Raw genomic sequence first — 15713 nt, 5'->3', positions numbered from 1 at the left:
ACCACTTGAGTCACAGCACCATTTCTGGCTTTTTTCTATGTATGTGATACTGAGGATTCGAACCTGGGTCTTTGTACATGCTAGACAAGCACTCTACCTCTAGGCCAAACTCCTGGTCCCGACCTGGTGGTTTTGATCTTGAGTTTCATGCTTCAGAGAGACCACCAGGGACTGAGTCAACAGCCATGCAGCCATGCTGGTGCTGGGTAATACTCAGGCATGGAGGCTTGGATGGGGGTGAGATACCTTGTTCTCAGTCTTCCTGGTGCCTGGATCAACCCTACCAGGATCCATTAGTACCCTCATGTTGTAGCTGCCCTGCCTATCTTAGGAGTAGATTCAGGTCTTGTGAGGCTTTAAGCTGTTAAATCTGGGAAGCTCCTGGAAGGAAGGGAGTGCAAAACCATGCATACAGAATGAGGCTGAAGGAAGCCTTGGGGGAGCTGAGTCGTTTAGACCCCCATCCATGTACCTTGTAAATGCTCATTTAGACCTGAGTCTGCTGGGTGTGATGTCTGAGGTCTTTCTGCTGTATGACAATCTTCCTGCACAATGAGGACAGATACCTTAGTCTCCAGTCCGGTGAGGACCGGTGTGGGTGGGCCTTCCTCGCAGTGTACCTTGAGCTCAACAGCCGGACTCCAGAGTCTGCTCCACATCCTCCTTTTACTTCTCTTTCAAGGCTGCCATGCTTTTCTTTTTTACAGGAGGGGGGCAGGGAATTAATTCCAGCTTCTAATACCCTGTCACACCCCACAAAAGCTGGGAGACCCAATGGTTTGGCTATTGACAAACCATTGGGTGGCTTTAAAAAAATTTTTTTTTTTTTTTGCCAGTCCTGGGCTTGAGCTCAGGGCCTGAGCACTGTCCTTGGACTTTCTCAAGGCTAGAGCTCTACACTTGAGCCTCAGCACCACTTCTGGCCTTTTTCTATGTATGTGGTACCAAGGAATTGAACCCGGGCCTTCGTGCATGCTAGGCCAGTGCTAGGCCAAACTCCCGGCCATGGGTGGCTTTTTTATGGGTTGTGGTCTAACTCTGTCCAGACTGGCCTGGACAGAGCCAGGGGACTGAGAAGCCCACATGGCTTCTGCACTGTCTGTCCTACTATCTGTGACTTCTACTTCAAGTGCCCCAGCTAAGGCACACACCGGTATATGTTAAGTCCTTGCTGCTTCTGGCTTCTCTCAGCCACCACAAAGGGAGCCTGGATAGTTCATTTCCACATTGTGCTGTGGATAGTTCTATGATCAAGGTTTTGGTTAGAGATCACAAGCAAGGTAATACAACATTTATAATCTTGGGGGGATTGAAGGGCTTTTTAGGGGGGACTGGGAGGAAGTTCAGTGTCACTGGACTGGAATTATAGTCATACCCAGGTACCTGGGCATCAGAGTCTATGTGAGGAAGTTCAGTGCCACTAGACACTGCAAAATCATGCAGTGTAAGGAGGGCAGAGCTTGGCCTTAGCCCCCAGACAGAGTAGGCTTTGACCTTTTAGAAATAAGCAATCATACTGCTTTCTTCCTTCCTCGCTCCCTTCCTTCCTTCCTTCCCTCCTTCCTTCCTCCTTCCTTCCTTCTTTCCTTCCTCCCTTCCTCTCTCTCTCCCTTCTTGCCTTTCTCTCTCCACCCTCCCTCATTTCCTTCCTTCCTTCCTTGCTTCCTTGCTTCCTTGCTTCCTTCTTCCTTTTTCTTTTTTGGTGCTGGGCCTGGGCCTAAGCTTTGTTCCTGAGCTCTTTTACTCAAGGCTAGTGCTATACTCCTTAAGCCACAACTCCACTTCTGGCTTTTTTGGAGGTTCATTGGAGATCATGTACTTTCCTGCCTTGGCTGGCTTTGAACTGGGATCCTCAGATCTCAGTTTCCTGAGTAGCTAGGATTACAGGTGTGAGCCACCAGAACCTGACATAACCCTGGTCGTCTATGAACAAAACTGAAACTGAGGGGCCAGGAGCATAGCCTAGTGGTAGAGTACTTGTCTAGCATACACGAAGTCCTGGGTTTGATTCTTCAGTACCACATACTCAGAAAAAGCCAGAAATCGTCCTGTGGCCCAAGTGGCAGGGCGCCAGCCTTCAGCAAAAAAGTGTCCTAGGACAGTGCCTCGGCCCTGAGTTCAAGCCCCAGGACTGGCAAAATAATTGAAACTGCGCCCCAAGTGCCCCCTGTTCCCCCTCTCTTTTCTAGTTTGGAAAGCCTGGGCAGCCTGCAAGGGCTCTCAGCACTCTGCTGGGCCATCCAGTAGCACAACAGGTAGGAAACCAGCTTTGGGTCAAGGGAAGCCCAAGCCCTTTCTGACACGTAGGAAGGGGAGTCTGGCTTTCTTCCTGCCATAGCTTTACTAAGGACTCAACATGCACTTACTGTATGTTGTTTTTGTTTTCTATATTTTTTTTTAGCAATTTCTGCTTTTTTTGTTTCTTTTTAGAAGCAGCTTGTTTCTTGAAAACTTTTGAACCTTAAAAACGTTCTTAAAGTGGATGCTTTAAAAAGCTGATCCAATTGTAGCTGGGCACTATGGCTCACACCTGTCATCCTAGCTACTCAAGAGGCTGAGATCTGAGGATCATGGTTCAAGGCCACCCCAGCAGAAAATCCAAGAGACTCTTATCTTCAGTTAACCACCCTGAAACCTGGAAGTGGAGCTGTGGCTCTAAGTCGTAGAGCTCTAGGCTTGAGCAAAATAGCTCAGGCACAGTGCCCAGGCTGTGAGTTTAAGCCCCACAACCAACAAAAAGCAAGAAAACAAAAACCAATTGTAGCGGGGCCGGGAGTTTGACCTAGTGGTAGAGTGCTTGCCTAGCATGCAGGAAGACCTGAGTTTGATTCCTCGGTATCACATACCTAGAAAAAAAATTCAGAAGTGGTGCTGAGACTCAAGCAGTAGAGCTCTATCCTTGAGAAAGTCCAAGGACAGTGCTCAGGCCCTGAGCTCAAGCCCAGGACTGGAAAACAAACAAACAAACAAACAAAATAACTGTAGCTGGGCTCTTGTGGCTCACACCTGTAATCCTAACTACTTAGGCGGCTGAGAGCTGAGGATCACAGTTCAAAGCCAGCCGGGACAGAAAAGTCCCCATCTGACTCTTATCTCCAATTAACCTCCAGAAAACTGGATGTGGTGCTGTGGCTGAAGTTGTAGAGCACTATCCTTGAGCCGAAGAGCTCAGGGATAGCACCCTGGCCCAGAGTTGAAGCCTCATGACCTTCAACAACAACAACAAATATACAACAAAAAACCCCAAACCAATTGTAGTAGCTCACACTTGCAACCCCTGTTGCTCTAGGTGCAGATTGAGAAAATTATTGTTCAGTGCCAGCCCAGGGAAAAGTTTATCATGACCCTGTCTCAATAAACAGAGCCTAATGTGGGTCAAATCTATATTCCTAGCCATGTAGGAGACTGTAGGTAGGAGAATCTTGGTTCCAGTAAAAATCCTGGGTAAAAATATGAGGCTCTATTTGAAAAATAAGCCCCCCCCCCCAAGAATGGAGACATAGCTGAAGGGATAGAGTATCTGCCTAGCAAGCACAAGGGCTGAGTTTAAATCTAATCACTGTCTGAATATGTAAGTAAGTAAGTAAATAAATAAACTGATGCTTAGGTTGTCGATTTGAACTCATTTTTGTTTCCTTTCTTTTTTATACTGGTACTGGGGCTGGAATTCATGGCCTTCTGTTTTTTGGGGTTTTTTTTTTTTTGGCTTTCTGTTTTTGTTTGCTTTTTTTTTTTTTTTGCCAATCCTGAGGCTTGAACTCAGGGCCTGGGCACTGTCCTTGGACACTTTTTTGCTCAAAGGTAGCGCTCTCCCACTTGAGCTACAGCACCACTTCCGGCTTTTTCTGAGTATGTGGTACCGGGGAATCGCACCTAGGGCTTCGTGCATGCTAGGCAAGCACTCTACCACTAGGCTACACTCCCGGCCCGTTTCTGTTTGCTTTTTAACTCTGGTTTTCTACCACTTGAACCACACTTCCAGTCTAGCTTTGTTGTTGGTTATTTAGAGACAGACCCTCATAGACTTTTCTGCTCAGGCTGGAAATCCTCATATTCAAACCGAAATCCTCATATTCACCCCCCTGAGTAGCTGGGATTACAGCTGTGAGATGCCAGTGTGAGCTCATTTTTCTTTTCTAATGTAGATAACACTATTATAAATTCCTCCCCCTCCCACTGTTGTAGTATCAGTCAGGTCAGGTGGTCACAGCAAGATATTGCAGAGAGGTGCTGTCAGCTTCTCATGGTTTTGGAGGCTAGGAGGCCAAGGTCAAGATACTGGCAGAAATGGTGGCGAGCGGGGCTTCTCTTTGTGGCTCATGGGTGGCCATCTTCCTTCTGTGTTCTCGTGTGGTTTTTCTGTGTGCACATGTGTGCATTCAGGCACACACATAGGACACGGGCTCACACTCACAACCTCATCTAACCCAACATACTTCTCTAAAAGCCCTGTCTGTATGGATCATGTTAGGGGTTAGAATTGGATTTTAATAGATGGATTTTTATGTTTTATAACTTGTACATTCTGGTGGGACTTGGAAATCTCTGGATTTTATTCTTTCATGAATTTCCTATAACTATTCACACATTCCCTCCTATCACCTCCCCAAGATCTCATTTTGGCTCTTATTATAAATGAGTCAGAAGATTATTTTGTGCTAGGACTGGGGCTTGAACAAGGGCCTACTGCTCTCTTACACTCAAGGGATGGGTGGAGTGGGTGCTCTACCACTTGAGCCCAATCTCCACTTCCAGCTTTTGCTGGTTAACTGGAGATTAGAGCCTCTAGAATTTTTGTGCTTGGGCTGGCTTTGAACTGTGATCCTCAGCCCCCTGAGTAGCTAGGATTACAGGCATGAGCCACCAGTACCTGACAAGAGTCAAGGCACTAAAAACATTTATTATTTTTAATTTAGTCAATTAGTTTAAAGTAGTTGTACAAAGGGTTTTCAGTTCCATAAATCAGATTATGAGTACGCTGCCTCTTGATCCATGCCAGCCCTTTCATCATTATCTCCTCTAGGTACAAAGTGGAATATGTACACGGGATATAATGCCTGTATTTGCTCTCCATTCATGTGTCTCTGACTATCAACAAAACATGTTTCTGCTTCCTGGTATTCGTTTTGTTAAACGTTCCATTATCAGTGTAGGAATTTTAAGGGAACATGATTTGGTCTGTAGTAGATACTCCCCAAACTCTGGTGCCTGATGCTTTCATTATTTTCATTTCAAAAGATGTTCTAATTTCCTTTTGATCCATGGTTATTTAGTTGTATGTTATTTGACTTCTGAATAATGGTAGATTTTTTTCATATATTTTTTATTGTAAATAATAGGAGGGTTACATTATATTCACCAGATAGAAGGTGCATTACTTCACATACATTGATACCCTTTCTCATGTCTTGGTCCCCATTTCTCTCTCCCTACCCCCTCATCTTGTTTTCCTCCCTTCCCTATCTGACTTCAAATAACCAAATACACCTATATACAATATATCAGCTAACCAGGTGAAATGTGAAATACTGTAACAATAATGAGATAACCAAGGGGCAGCAAAAGAGATGAGAGATAACATAGTACATGAAGGACAACAATCACTCATTATATGGCTTTTGTTTCTATATCCTGGAGGTCCTTTCATTTAGCATCATTCTATATGGCCTTATGTGTCTAGGTTTTGTTCTATTGTAAATCACTGCTAGGGGAGCTCAAGGTTTTTACTGATTATGACAAATGAAGGAAACCATTGAGCCTATGTTCCTTTGAGTCTGCTTACTTCACTTAATATGATTTTTTCTAAGTCTTTCCATTTCCTTACAAATGGGGCGATGTCATTCTTTCTGACAGCAGCATAGAATTCCATTATGTATAAATACCACATCTTGTTGATCCACTCATCAACTGAGGGGCATCTGGGTTGGTTCCATATCTTTGCTATGATAAATAGTGCTGCAATGAACATCGTTGTGCTAGTGGATTGAGTATGTCCTTGTTTCTGGATGATTGGGTAAATGCCAGGTAGTGGAATTGCTGGGTCATAGGGGAGCTCTATGTTTAGTCTTTTGAGGAACTGCCATACTGCTTTCCATAGTGGTTGAACGAGTTTGCACTCCCACCAACAGTGTAGTAGTGATCCCTCCTGGCCACATCCCCACCAGTATCTGTTGTTATTAGATTTCTTGATCCTAGCCATTCTAACTGGAGTGAGATGGAATCTAAGAGTTGATTTGATTTGCATTTCTTTTATGGCCAGAGATGTCGAGCATTTCTTCATGTATCTATAGGCCATTCTTATTTCTTCTTCAGAGAAGACTCTCTTTAGGTCTTTGGCCCATCTTTTAATGGGATGGTTGTTTCTTTGGAGAGATTCAATTTTTTGAGCTGTTTATATATTTTAGATAGGAGGCTTTTGTCTGTTATATGGTTAATGAAGACCTTCTCCCACTCTGTAGGCTTTGCAGTTAATTTGCTAGCTATGTCCTTTGCCATACAGAAGCTCTGCAGTTTAATGCAGTCCCACTTATCCAGACTTTCTCTAATTTGTTATGTTTCTTGGTCCTTATTAAGAAAGTTTCGACCTGTGCCAAGGAGACCTAGTGTATCTCCTGTTTCTTCTTGTAAAGTTTTCAGTGTATCTGCTTTTACCTCTAGGTCTTTGATCCATTTGGAGTTAATCCTGGTTCAGGGTGACAAAGAAGGATCCAACTTTAGTTTTCTGCAGGTGCTTAACCAGTTCTGCCAGCACCACTTGTTGAAGAGGCTATCTTTCTTCCATTCTATTTTTTTGTTTCCCTTGTCAAAGATTAGGTGGCCATAAGTCTGTGGGTTAATATCTGGGTCCTCAGTTCTATTCCACTGGTCTTCAGGCTTGTTCTTGTGCCAGTACCAAACTGTTTTGAGAATTATAGCTCTGTAATAGAGTCTGAAGTTTGGTATTGAAATTCCTCCTGTGCTGTTCACTGCTAAGAATTGTTTTTGCTATAGGGGTCTTTTATTATTCCATATGAAATTTTGGATTGCCTCTTCTATTTCTTTAAAGAATGACATTGGGATATTGATGGGTATTGTGTTGAATTTGTAGATAGTCCTTGGCAAGATTGCCATTTTCACAATGTTAATTCTTCCAATCCAGGAGCATGGGAGGTTTTTCCATTTCCTCAGTTCTGCTTTAATTTCCTTTTTCAGAGTTTTAAGGTTTTCATCAAAAAGGTCCTTTACATTCTTAGTTAAGTGAATTCCTGGGTACTTTATTTTCTTTGAGGCTATTGCAAAAGGAGTTGCTTTCCTGATTGTTGCCTTGTTCCTCTCATTGTTGGCATAAAGGAAGGAAGTTGATTTTTGAGGGTTAATTTTATACCCTACTATCTTTTTTTATTGTAATTAGTAAAAGGGTTACATGATATTTGCCAGATAGAAGGTGCATTAATTCACATACATTGATACCCTTTCACATGTCTTGGTACCCGTTTCCCTCCCCCCCCCACACCCTCCACCCGTCTTGGTTTTCCCCCCTTCCCTATCAAATTTCAAATATCCAAATACAAATAAATTCAATATATCAGATAACAAAGTGAGATACTATACCAATATGAGATAACCAAGGGACAGCAAAGGAGATGAGAGACAACATAGTACATTAAGGACAACAATCATTCATTATATGGCTTTTGTTGCACTATCTTGGAGGTCCTTTCAATTAGCTTCACATTATATGTCCTTATGTATCAAGATTTTGCTCTATTGCAAATCTCTGCTAGTAGAGCCCAAGGTTTCTACTGATTATGACGAATGAGGGAAACCATTGAGCCTAAGTTCCTTTGAGTCTGGCTTACTTCACTTAATATGATTTTTTCTAAGTCTTTCCATTTCCTAACAAATGGGGCGATGTCATTCTTTCTGACAGCAGCATAGAATTCCATTGTGTACAAATCTTGCCAAAGTTTTGAATCAGCTCAAGCACCTTGGGAGTGGAATCTATAGGGTTCTTTAAATACAGAATCATGTCATCTGCAAAGAGGTAGATTTTTTTTTTTTGCCAGTCCTGGGCTTGAGCTCAGGGCCTGAGCACTGTCCTTGGACTTTCTCAAGGCTAGAGCTCTACCACTTGAGCCTCAGCACCACTTCTGGCTTTTTCTATATATGTGGTACCAAGGAATGGAACTCGGGTCTTCGTGCATGCTAGGGAAACACTATAACCACTAGACCAAACTCCTGGCCAAAGAGGTAGATTTTTAAGACTGTTTTTTTCGATTACAGACTTATGACCTAATCTTAGTCAGAGAACCTACTTTGAATTACATAAATCCTTTTTAGTGAATTATACCGATTTTCTGGCCCAGAGTATGATCTAGTGTGATAAGTGGTCAGTGTGGATTTGTGAGGAATATGTATTATTCTGTTGGGTAGAATGTTTGATAAATGTCAGTGAGGTCAGGTTGGTTGATGAGGGTGCACAACTTTGCTGCAGTCTTTAATTTTCTGTTGACTAGTTCCATCAAGAAAAAAGTTACTAAAATTTCTGACTATAATGGTAGAGTTGTTTCACATTGCAGTTGTAACTTCATGCTTTATGTATTTTGAAATTCTATTATTAAGCATGTGACTGTTCAGGATTACTAAGTCCTTTGAATGAGTTGACTCCTTTATCACTTTATCTTCTTGTTTGATTCAAAATCTGTGATGTTGCTATAGCGATGATAGCTGTCTTTTGACTAGTATTAGCGTAATATGTCTTTTCCTTTTCTTTTGCTTTTAACCTGTTAATATCTTATATTTAAATTGTGATACTTATAGGCACTAAATTGTTTTGTGTTTCATTTTTATATAACTTGACAACTTCTGCCTTTAAATGGGAGTACCTAGACCATTTACATTTAATTTGATTTTTCAATAGGGCGAGATTTAAATCTATTATCTTACTATTTCATGTATCTCATCTACCCTTTGTTCTTCTTTCTTTTTTCTGCCTCCTGTTGTATTGAGAAGCTTTGTGATTCCATTTTAATGCATTTGTTTATTTTTAATCTATAAATCATTGTTGTGTTGTTTTAGTGCTTTGCTACTTTAGGGCTATGGTGTACATACTTGCCTTACCTTCTTACATTATGTCTCTTCACATATGATATAAGACTCTTGTAATGATGTACCTTTGTGACTTCTCTCACAGCCTTTCCACTACTGTCATGTTTTATTGATATATATGATATGAGACCTCATGTTTAGTTTGTCTAAATAGAGAAATATATTTGAGGGGCTGGGAGTGTGGCCTAGTGGTAGAGCGGTTGCCTAGCATGCATGAAGACCCGGATTCTATTCCTTGGTACCACATACATAGAAAAAGCTGGAAATGGTTGTGTGTGGCTCAAGTGGTGGAGCTCTAGCCTTGAGAAAGCCCAAGGACAGTGCTCAGTCCCTGAGTTCAAGCCCTGGGACTGGCAATACACACATACACACACACACACACACACACACACACAAATGAATTTAAATAAATATGTAATAAATGATTAATTATTTACCTATAGTTATAATTTTCAGTCTAGTCTATTATTTAGATCCATATTTCTGCCTGGCATCATTTTCCATCTACATTAATGGCATCCTTTAACATCTACCATTTCCAGTAGTCTGGCTCTTTAGGTGATAAAGTCTTTGAGCCTCTGTATATCTCAGATTATGTTTATTTTACATGAAGCATTAAAAAGTTGCTGGGGGTAGAATTATGGGCTAGCAGGGTTTTTGCTCAGTAAAGGTGTTTTCCCTTTTGTCTTCTTGGCTGTTTTATTTATGACAAGAAGTCTGTTGCTGCCTTAATCTCTCTTCTGTCCATTACATGTTTGTTTTGTTCTTGTAGATTTTCAAGATAACTCTTTATTACTGGTGTTGAGAGATTTGAGTATGATGTGCCTTGGTGGAGTTTTACCAGGTTATCTGTACTTTGGGGGTTGTTGAGGCTCCTGTGTCTGAGGGTTCATAGTTTTAACCAAATGTGGATTTTTTTGAATGTGAGTTTCACTGTGTAGCTGAGGCTGGCCTGAAATTTGTTTTCCTTTTCTGTGCTGGGATTATAGGTGTGTATACCATACCCAGTGAGGGGAATTGGATTTGAATCTTTACGCCTCATGGCTCTAACATTTGGACACTTGGATTGCTGGGTTTTTTTTTTTTTAAACAGGGATTGAACTCAAGACCTTGTGTTTCTATGTCAAAGGTCCTACCATTTGAGCTGCATCTCTAGTCCTTTGGCTTTTTTGCTTCTTTTTCAGATAGGATCTTGCTCTTGCTTGTGACTAAGATTGTCCTATCTCTGCCTCTTAAGTAGCTAGGATTACAGGTTTATGTCACTATATCAGTCCTGGAGTACTTTTAATAACTATTTTAATGACGTTGCCTGCTAATTCTAACATCTCTGTCTGTCTGCATTGGTTTTGATTGATTCATTATCCTCCTTATATATTCTGGCTAATTTCCATGTTTGATTGGATGCCACACATGACCTTATTGGGAGGTGGAGACTTTGTGTTTCTATAAACATTCTTGACCTTTGTTTTGGAATACAGTTAAGTTACCAATGAACAATTTGATGTTCTCTGGGGTAGCTTTTATGGTAAGTGAGTTCACAGTAGCTTTTAATCTAGAACTAGTTATTTCACTTCCGAAGCAAAGCTTGCTCCAGTACTTTACCCACTGCTTTGTGACTCTCATCCAGTCTACCCTTGTGTGAAAGCGGGGTTCCTTCTGTCCTTTCATGTGGGTTCTGCCTCTAGTCCATTGTTTCCTTGTACTCTGCCGGATGCTTGAGGCAGTTTTGCACACCTCTGGACTCTGTTTATGTAGCTCTCTCCTTCTTGGACTGTGCCCCAAGAATCTTTACCACCACCATCTTCCCCAGACTCTCAGCCCTGTCCCCTCAATGAAGGAGTGTGAATAGAGCTACCTGGCACCCTGCCCTGGTGCTATGGATGCCTCCTTGCGGAGGGAGGCTGGAGAAATGGCCGGGCTTTCCCCCAGTGGTTTCCACATTCTCCAGGATCACTGTGTTTTGTTGCTGGGTGCTCATTGTTTTGAGCAGTCTCATTCCATGTTTTTGGCCCAGTTGATTTGAGTTATTTCAGTAGATAGGTAAATCCAGTCTTGATTACTATTATCTTGTTTTAGAATGAAAGTTTCTATTTTCACTTAAGATTGAAAACACCTTTCCATTTATAAAATCAGTTCACAGGAAAAAGTCAGGGAATGACAGGAACATGAAGAAGAAAACAAAAAGCGTTCCTAACACCATCACTTAGCCACAAACAGTGTTAATTCTCAATCTATGTTGTCATCTTTCTTTTCTTGTACATATGTGCACATGTAGCAGGGTCACACAAATCAAATGTGCAAAGAAAATGGAGCATCTTTATTTTCCTATATCTTGTGGTCTTTCTTGAGCAGGACCATCTGCTGGATAATAAAATGGGAGAGGAAGTCTCAGTAACTTCAGTCTAATGATCTAAAAGAGTGCTTTGAGAAACTTTTGATTTGTTTTCATTATCCACTCAGATTTGTCACTGCATCCTCCTCTGCAGTCTACTTTAGAATGGGTGTGGACATGTGAGGACTGGCCTGCGGGGTTTCTGGGCTCTCCTGCTGCCTCTCCTGGAAGGACAGGTCCTCTGGGCCACACATGTTCTCCAGGCTTTGTCTGACTCCAGCTACAAAGCTGTTGGCTAGGCTGACCCAGGGAATATGGCTAAGCCAGGAATGTGGCAATGGGGAATACATGAGGGTGGTTAGATACAGTCTTGTGGGACACGGTAAAGACCTGGGGCTGGAGGCATTGCTTAAATGGTGGGGTACCGAAGTTCAACCCTAATAGGCTACCTCCCCCCCGCCCTGTAAAATCACCACATTTGGCTTTTATCCCTTTTGAGGTAGGGCAGTCATGGAAGGTTTCTTACCTTCCCCTCTTCTCCCTCTCCTCCCTCTTTCCTCCTCCTCCTCCTCCTTCCTTCCTCCTCCTCCTCCTCCTCCTCCCCTTCTTCTTCTTCTTCTTCTTCTTCTTCTTCTTCTTCTTCTTCTTCTTCTTCTTCTTCTTCTTCTTCTTCCTCTTCTTCTTCCTCTTCTTCTTCCTCTTCTTCTTCCTCTTCTTCTGCATCATGGGGCTTGAACTCTGGGCCTGGGTGTTGTTCCTGAGCTCTTTAGCTCAAAGCTAAAGCCCTACCCTTGAGCCAAGCCCACTTCCTGTTTTCTAGAGGTTAATTGGAGATAAGACTCTCAGGTCCTTTTATTCCTGGGCTGGCTTTGAACCTCAACCCTCAGATCTCAGCCTCTTGAGTTTCTAGTATTACAGCGTGGGCCACACGCCCGGATCCTCTTTCTTCTTTTATGTGTGTATATACAGGGGCTTGAACTCCTACCCTACTGTTCTCTACCACTTGAGCTACACCTCTACTCACAGATTTTTCTAGTTAATTGGAGATAAGAGTCTCATGGACATTTTTAGCCTGGGTTGGCTTTGAACCTTGATTGTCTGATCTCTTTCTTCTGAGTAGCTAGGATTATAGGCGTGAGCCACCAGTGCCTAGTGATTTTAAAAGTTTCAATGCAGCGATAGAAGGCAGAATGAGAGGAGAGGAATTGAAGACAGAATTGGAATTTCTGAGCCATTTGGTAGCAAAACAGTTTTTCTTTGAGGAACCTCCACACTTTGCTACAGCAGTTGGATCACTTTCCATTCCCACTAACAATATGTAGGGTTCCAGTTGTTTTTCCCAGTCCTGGAGCTTCAGCTCAGGGCCTGGGCACTGTCCCTGAGCTTCTTTTGCACAAGGCTAGCACTCTACCACTTGAACCACAATGCCACTTCCAGCCTTCTCTGTTTATGTGGTGGGTGAGGAATGGAACCCAAGGCTTCACGAATACTAGGCAAGCACTCTACCACTGAGCCACCTTCCCAGGCCTCCAATTTTTTTAGTAAAGAATTTATTAATATTGATTTTTACATCATATTTCAAATGTCATGTTTAACAAACAAGTAGTGAAGAAGGGAATGTCTATATAATCAGTGTCCAATTTTTTTTTTACATCATCACTAACACTATTTTTTCTTTTCTTAAACAGTAGCCACCTTTCCAGGAATGAATTGGTACCTCATTGTACTTTTTTTTTTTTTGGTCAATCATGAGGCTTGAACTCTGGGCCTGGATGCTGTCCTTGAGCTTTTCAGTTCAAGGTTGGCACTCTACCACTAGACGTGGCAGTGTCACTTCTGGTTTTCTGGTGGTTAATTGGAGTTTCACGGACTTTTGTGCCTGGCTGGCTTTGAACTGTGATCCCCAGATGTCAGCCTCCTGAATATCTAGGACAACAGGCATGAGCCCCTGGCACCTGGCTCTCATTATGCTTTTGAACTGCATTTTCTTACTTTGCTTTTTGGGATAGGTTCTCCTGATACTGCTCCAGCTGGTTTCTGACTTGTGGTCTGGGACTTTTTGTGTTGGCAGTACCGAGGACTGAGCACCCTCTGGGCTGACATTACCACTTGACCCATGCATTTTTCCTGTGTGCTACTGTGGTGATCCCTCTCAATTGTTCCAAGTCCCTTTAGGCTTTGCTTAAGTGCAGAGAGCCATCCTGCCCACGTCCTCATCCGCCTGGACATCCTCACCCTGCCTGGATGTCATCATCCTGTCTGGTCATCCTCACCCAGGGACATGTGAAGGTGGGTCGTCTCTACCTGGTTCACAAGGAGGTTTCTGCATCAGAATAGCCCAGAGGCTCCCTGGAGAACCACCAGGACCGTCTCTGGGTCTGTACCAGGCGTTCATTCTGCTCTGCCCCTTTCTTTCCCTCTCCTTCCTGTTGACAGGTTTCCCATAAACCACCCGCAGCCTGTTAGCTTCACACAGAGCCTGCCTCCCAGAGCACCCGTTCTTCACGTCTCAGCCAACTTGACAGTGGGAGAAGGGGCTTGCTTCAAGTTATATTTCTTTGATTAGCTGTGAGGTTACACTGGAATTTAACAGGTATTACCAGGGATTGCCTTTGCGAACAATTTCTTTATTTTTTTACATTTTTTTTTTGTCCATTGTGGGGTTTGAACTCTGGGCCTGGGCTCTGTCCCAGAACTCCTCAGCTCAAGGCACTCTACCACTTGAACCACAGTGCCACTTCCAGTTTTCTAGTGCTAATTGGAGATAAAAGTCTCATGGACTCTTGTGCCTGGGTTGGCTTTGAACCCCAATCCTCAGATCTCAGCCTCCTGAGTAGCTAGGATTACAGGCATGAGCCATTGGTGCCCAGGTTGCCAACAACTTCTTTTGCCTGCTGTTCTATTAAGATGTTTGTCCTTTTCTAATCAGTACAAGTATACATGTGTTTCTGTCATGTATACAAGTGTACAAGTATGCATTTCTGACATGAAGGCACCGTCTGCTTTTAAAGGTGGTCTGTGGTGTGTCTACTGCTCTTCTGGTTAGGAGCACAGAGACTGATGGTCTGTTTTCCTTACCCCCTCTCACCTTCTCAGCTTTCCTCCCTGCCAGACCTCTACTGTTTTTTTGTCTGTAGGTAGGGATAACATTACTACTTTGTAAGCTTACTGTGGAGATTAAATGAGATAACAAAGCACTTGTAGCAGTGCTGGGAACCCATGGAGAATGAGATAATGACTTTTTTGTGGTTGCTGTCTGTATAATCTTTTACCATTGGCCACCAGAGTAAAGTCTATGTGGTCAACAATGTCTCCGTGTTTTGCCTTTCTAGTGATGTTTAGGAAGAACTTACTTATTTAAAGGTTTTATAAATACTGCAATTTCCTCTTTGTGTTTTTAAGGCTTTCATTCACCTGGAATCCAGAACATCTGAACCCCAGTGGGTTCAGAACATCTAAACCCTGTGGTTTAGTTTGTGTAGAAGACAGATTTCTTGATGGTATAACATTGTATTAGGAACCCAATTGATTTCTTTTTTGTTTCTTGCTATTTAAACTTTTTTTACATTTTAAAAATTATCTTTAAGTACAAAAGAATTTCCATAACAAAGCAGTTTATGAATACATCGCATCTTGATCTCTATCACCCCTTTCAGCATTCTCACCCGTTCTTACCAACTAGCCCTCTCCATCACTTTTCTAAGTTTTGTAGAATATGCATTCAATTCTTTTTTTTCCTTTTTTTTTTTTTGCCAGTCCTGGGGCTTGTACTCAGGGCCTGAACACTGTCCTTGGGCTTTCTTAAGGCTAGCTCTCTACCACTTGAGCCACAGCATCATTTCCAGCTTTTTCTATCTATGTGGAACAGAGGGATTGAACCTGGGTTTTCATGCATGCTAGGCAAGCACTCTACCATTAGGCCAAATTCCCGGCCATGCATTCAATTCTTGACTGCATTCTCTCTCCATTTTATTCAAACTTTTGAACAGCTCTTTTTCAGTTTATACAGTTCAACAGCCACAGAGTCACTATGAGAAAAGCAGAAACTTGTTATGTACCTCACACCCTACCCTCTTGATGGACACATGGCAGTAGCCTGGTGCCCTTGGCTTTAATCTAATGCCATGTCATTTAATTTTTGTTCATCTGCCCTTGCTTTGGCTCTTGAGTGCTCATTCCTTGTGTATCTGGACCCTTGTGCTATCATTATGGGTTCCTTAGAATGTCCCATCACATTCTCATTTCTCTGGTTCTGGTGTATTCTGTGACCAACCAGAGTGAATCATTACCTAAT

This window comes from Megascapheus bottae, chromosome 14 (genome assembly GCF_031878675.1).
Source record: "Megascapheus bottae isolate mThoBot1 chromosome 14, mThoBot2.hap1, whole genome shotgun sequence".
Classification (NCBI taxonomy): Eukaryota; Metazoa; Chordata; class Mammalia; order Rodentia; family Geomyidae; genus Megascapheus; species Megascapheus bottae.
This window is presented reverse-complemented; position numbering follows the sequence as displayed.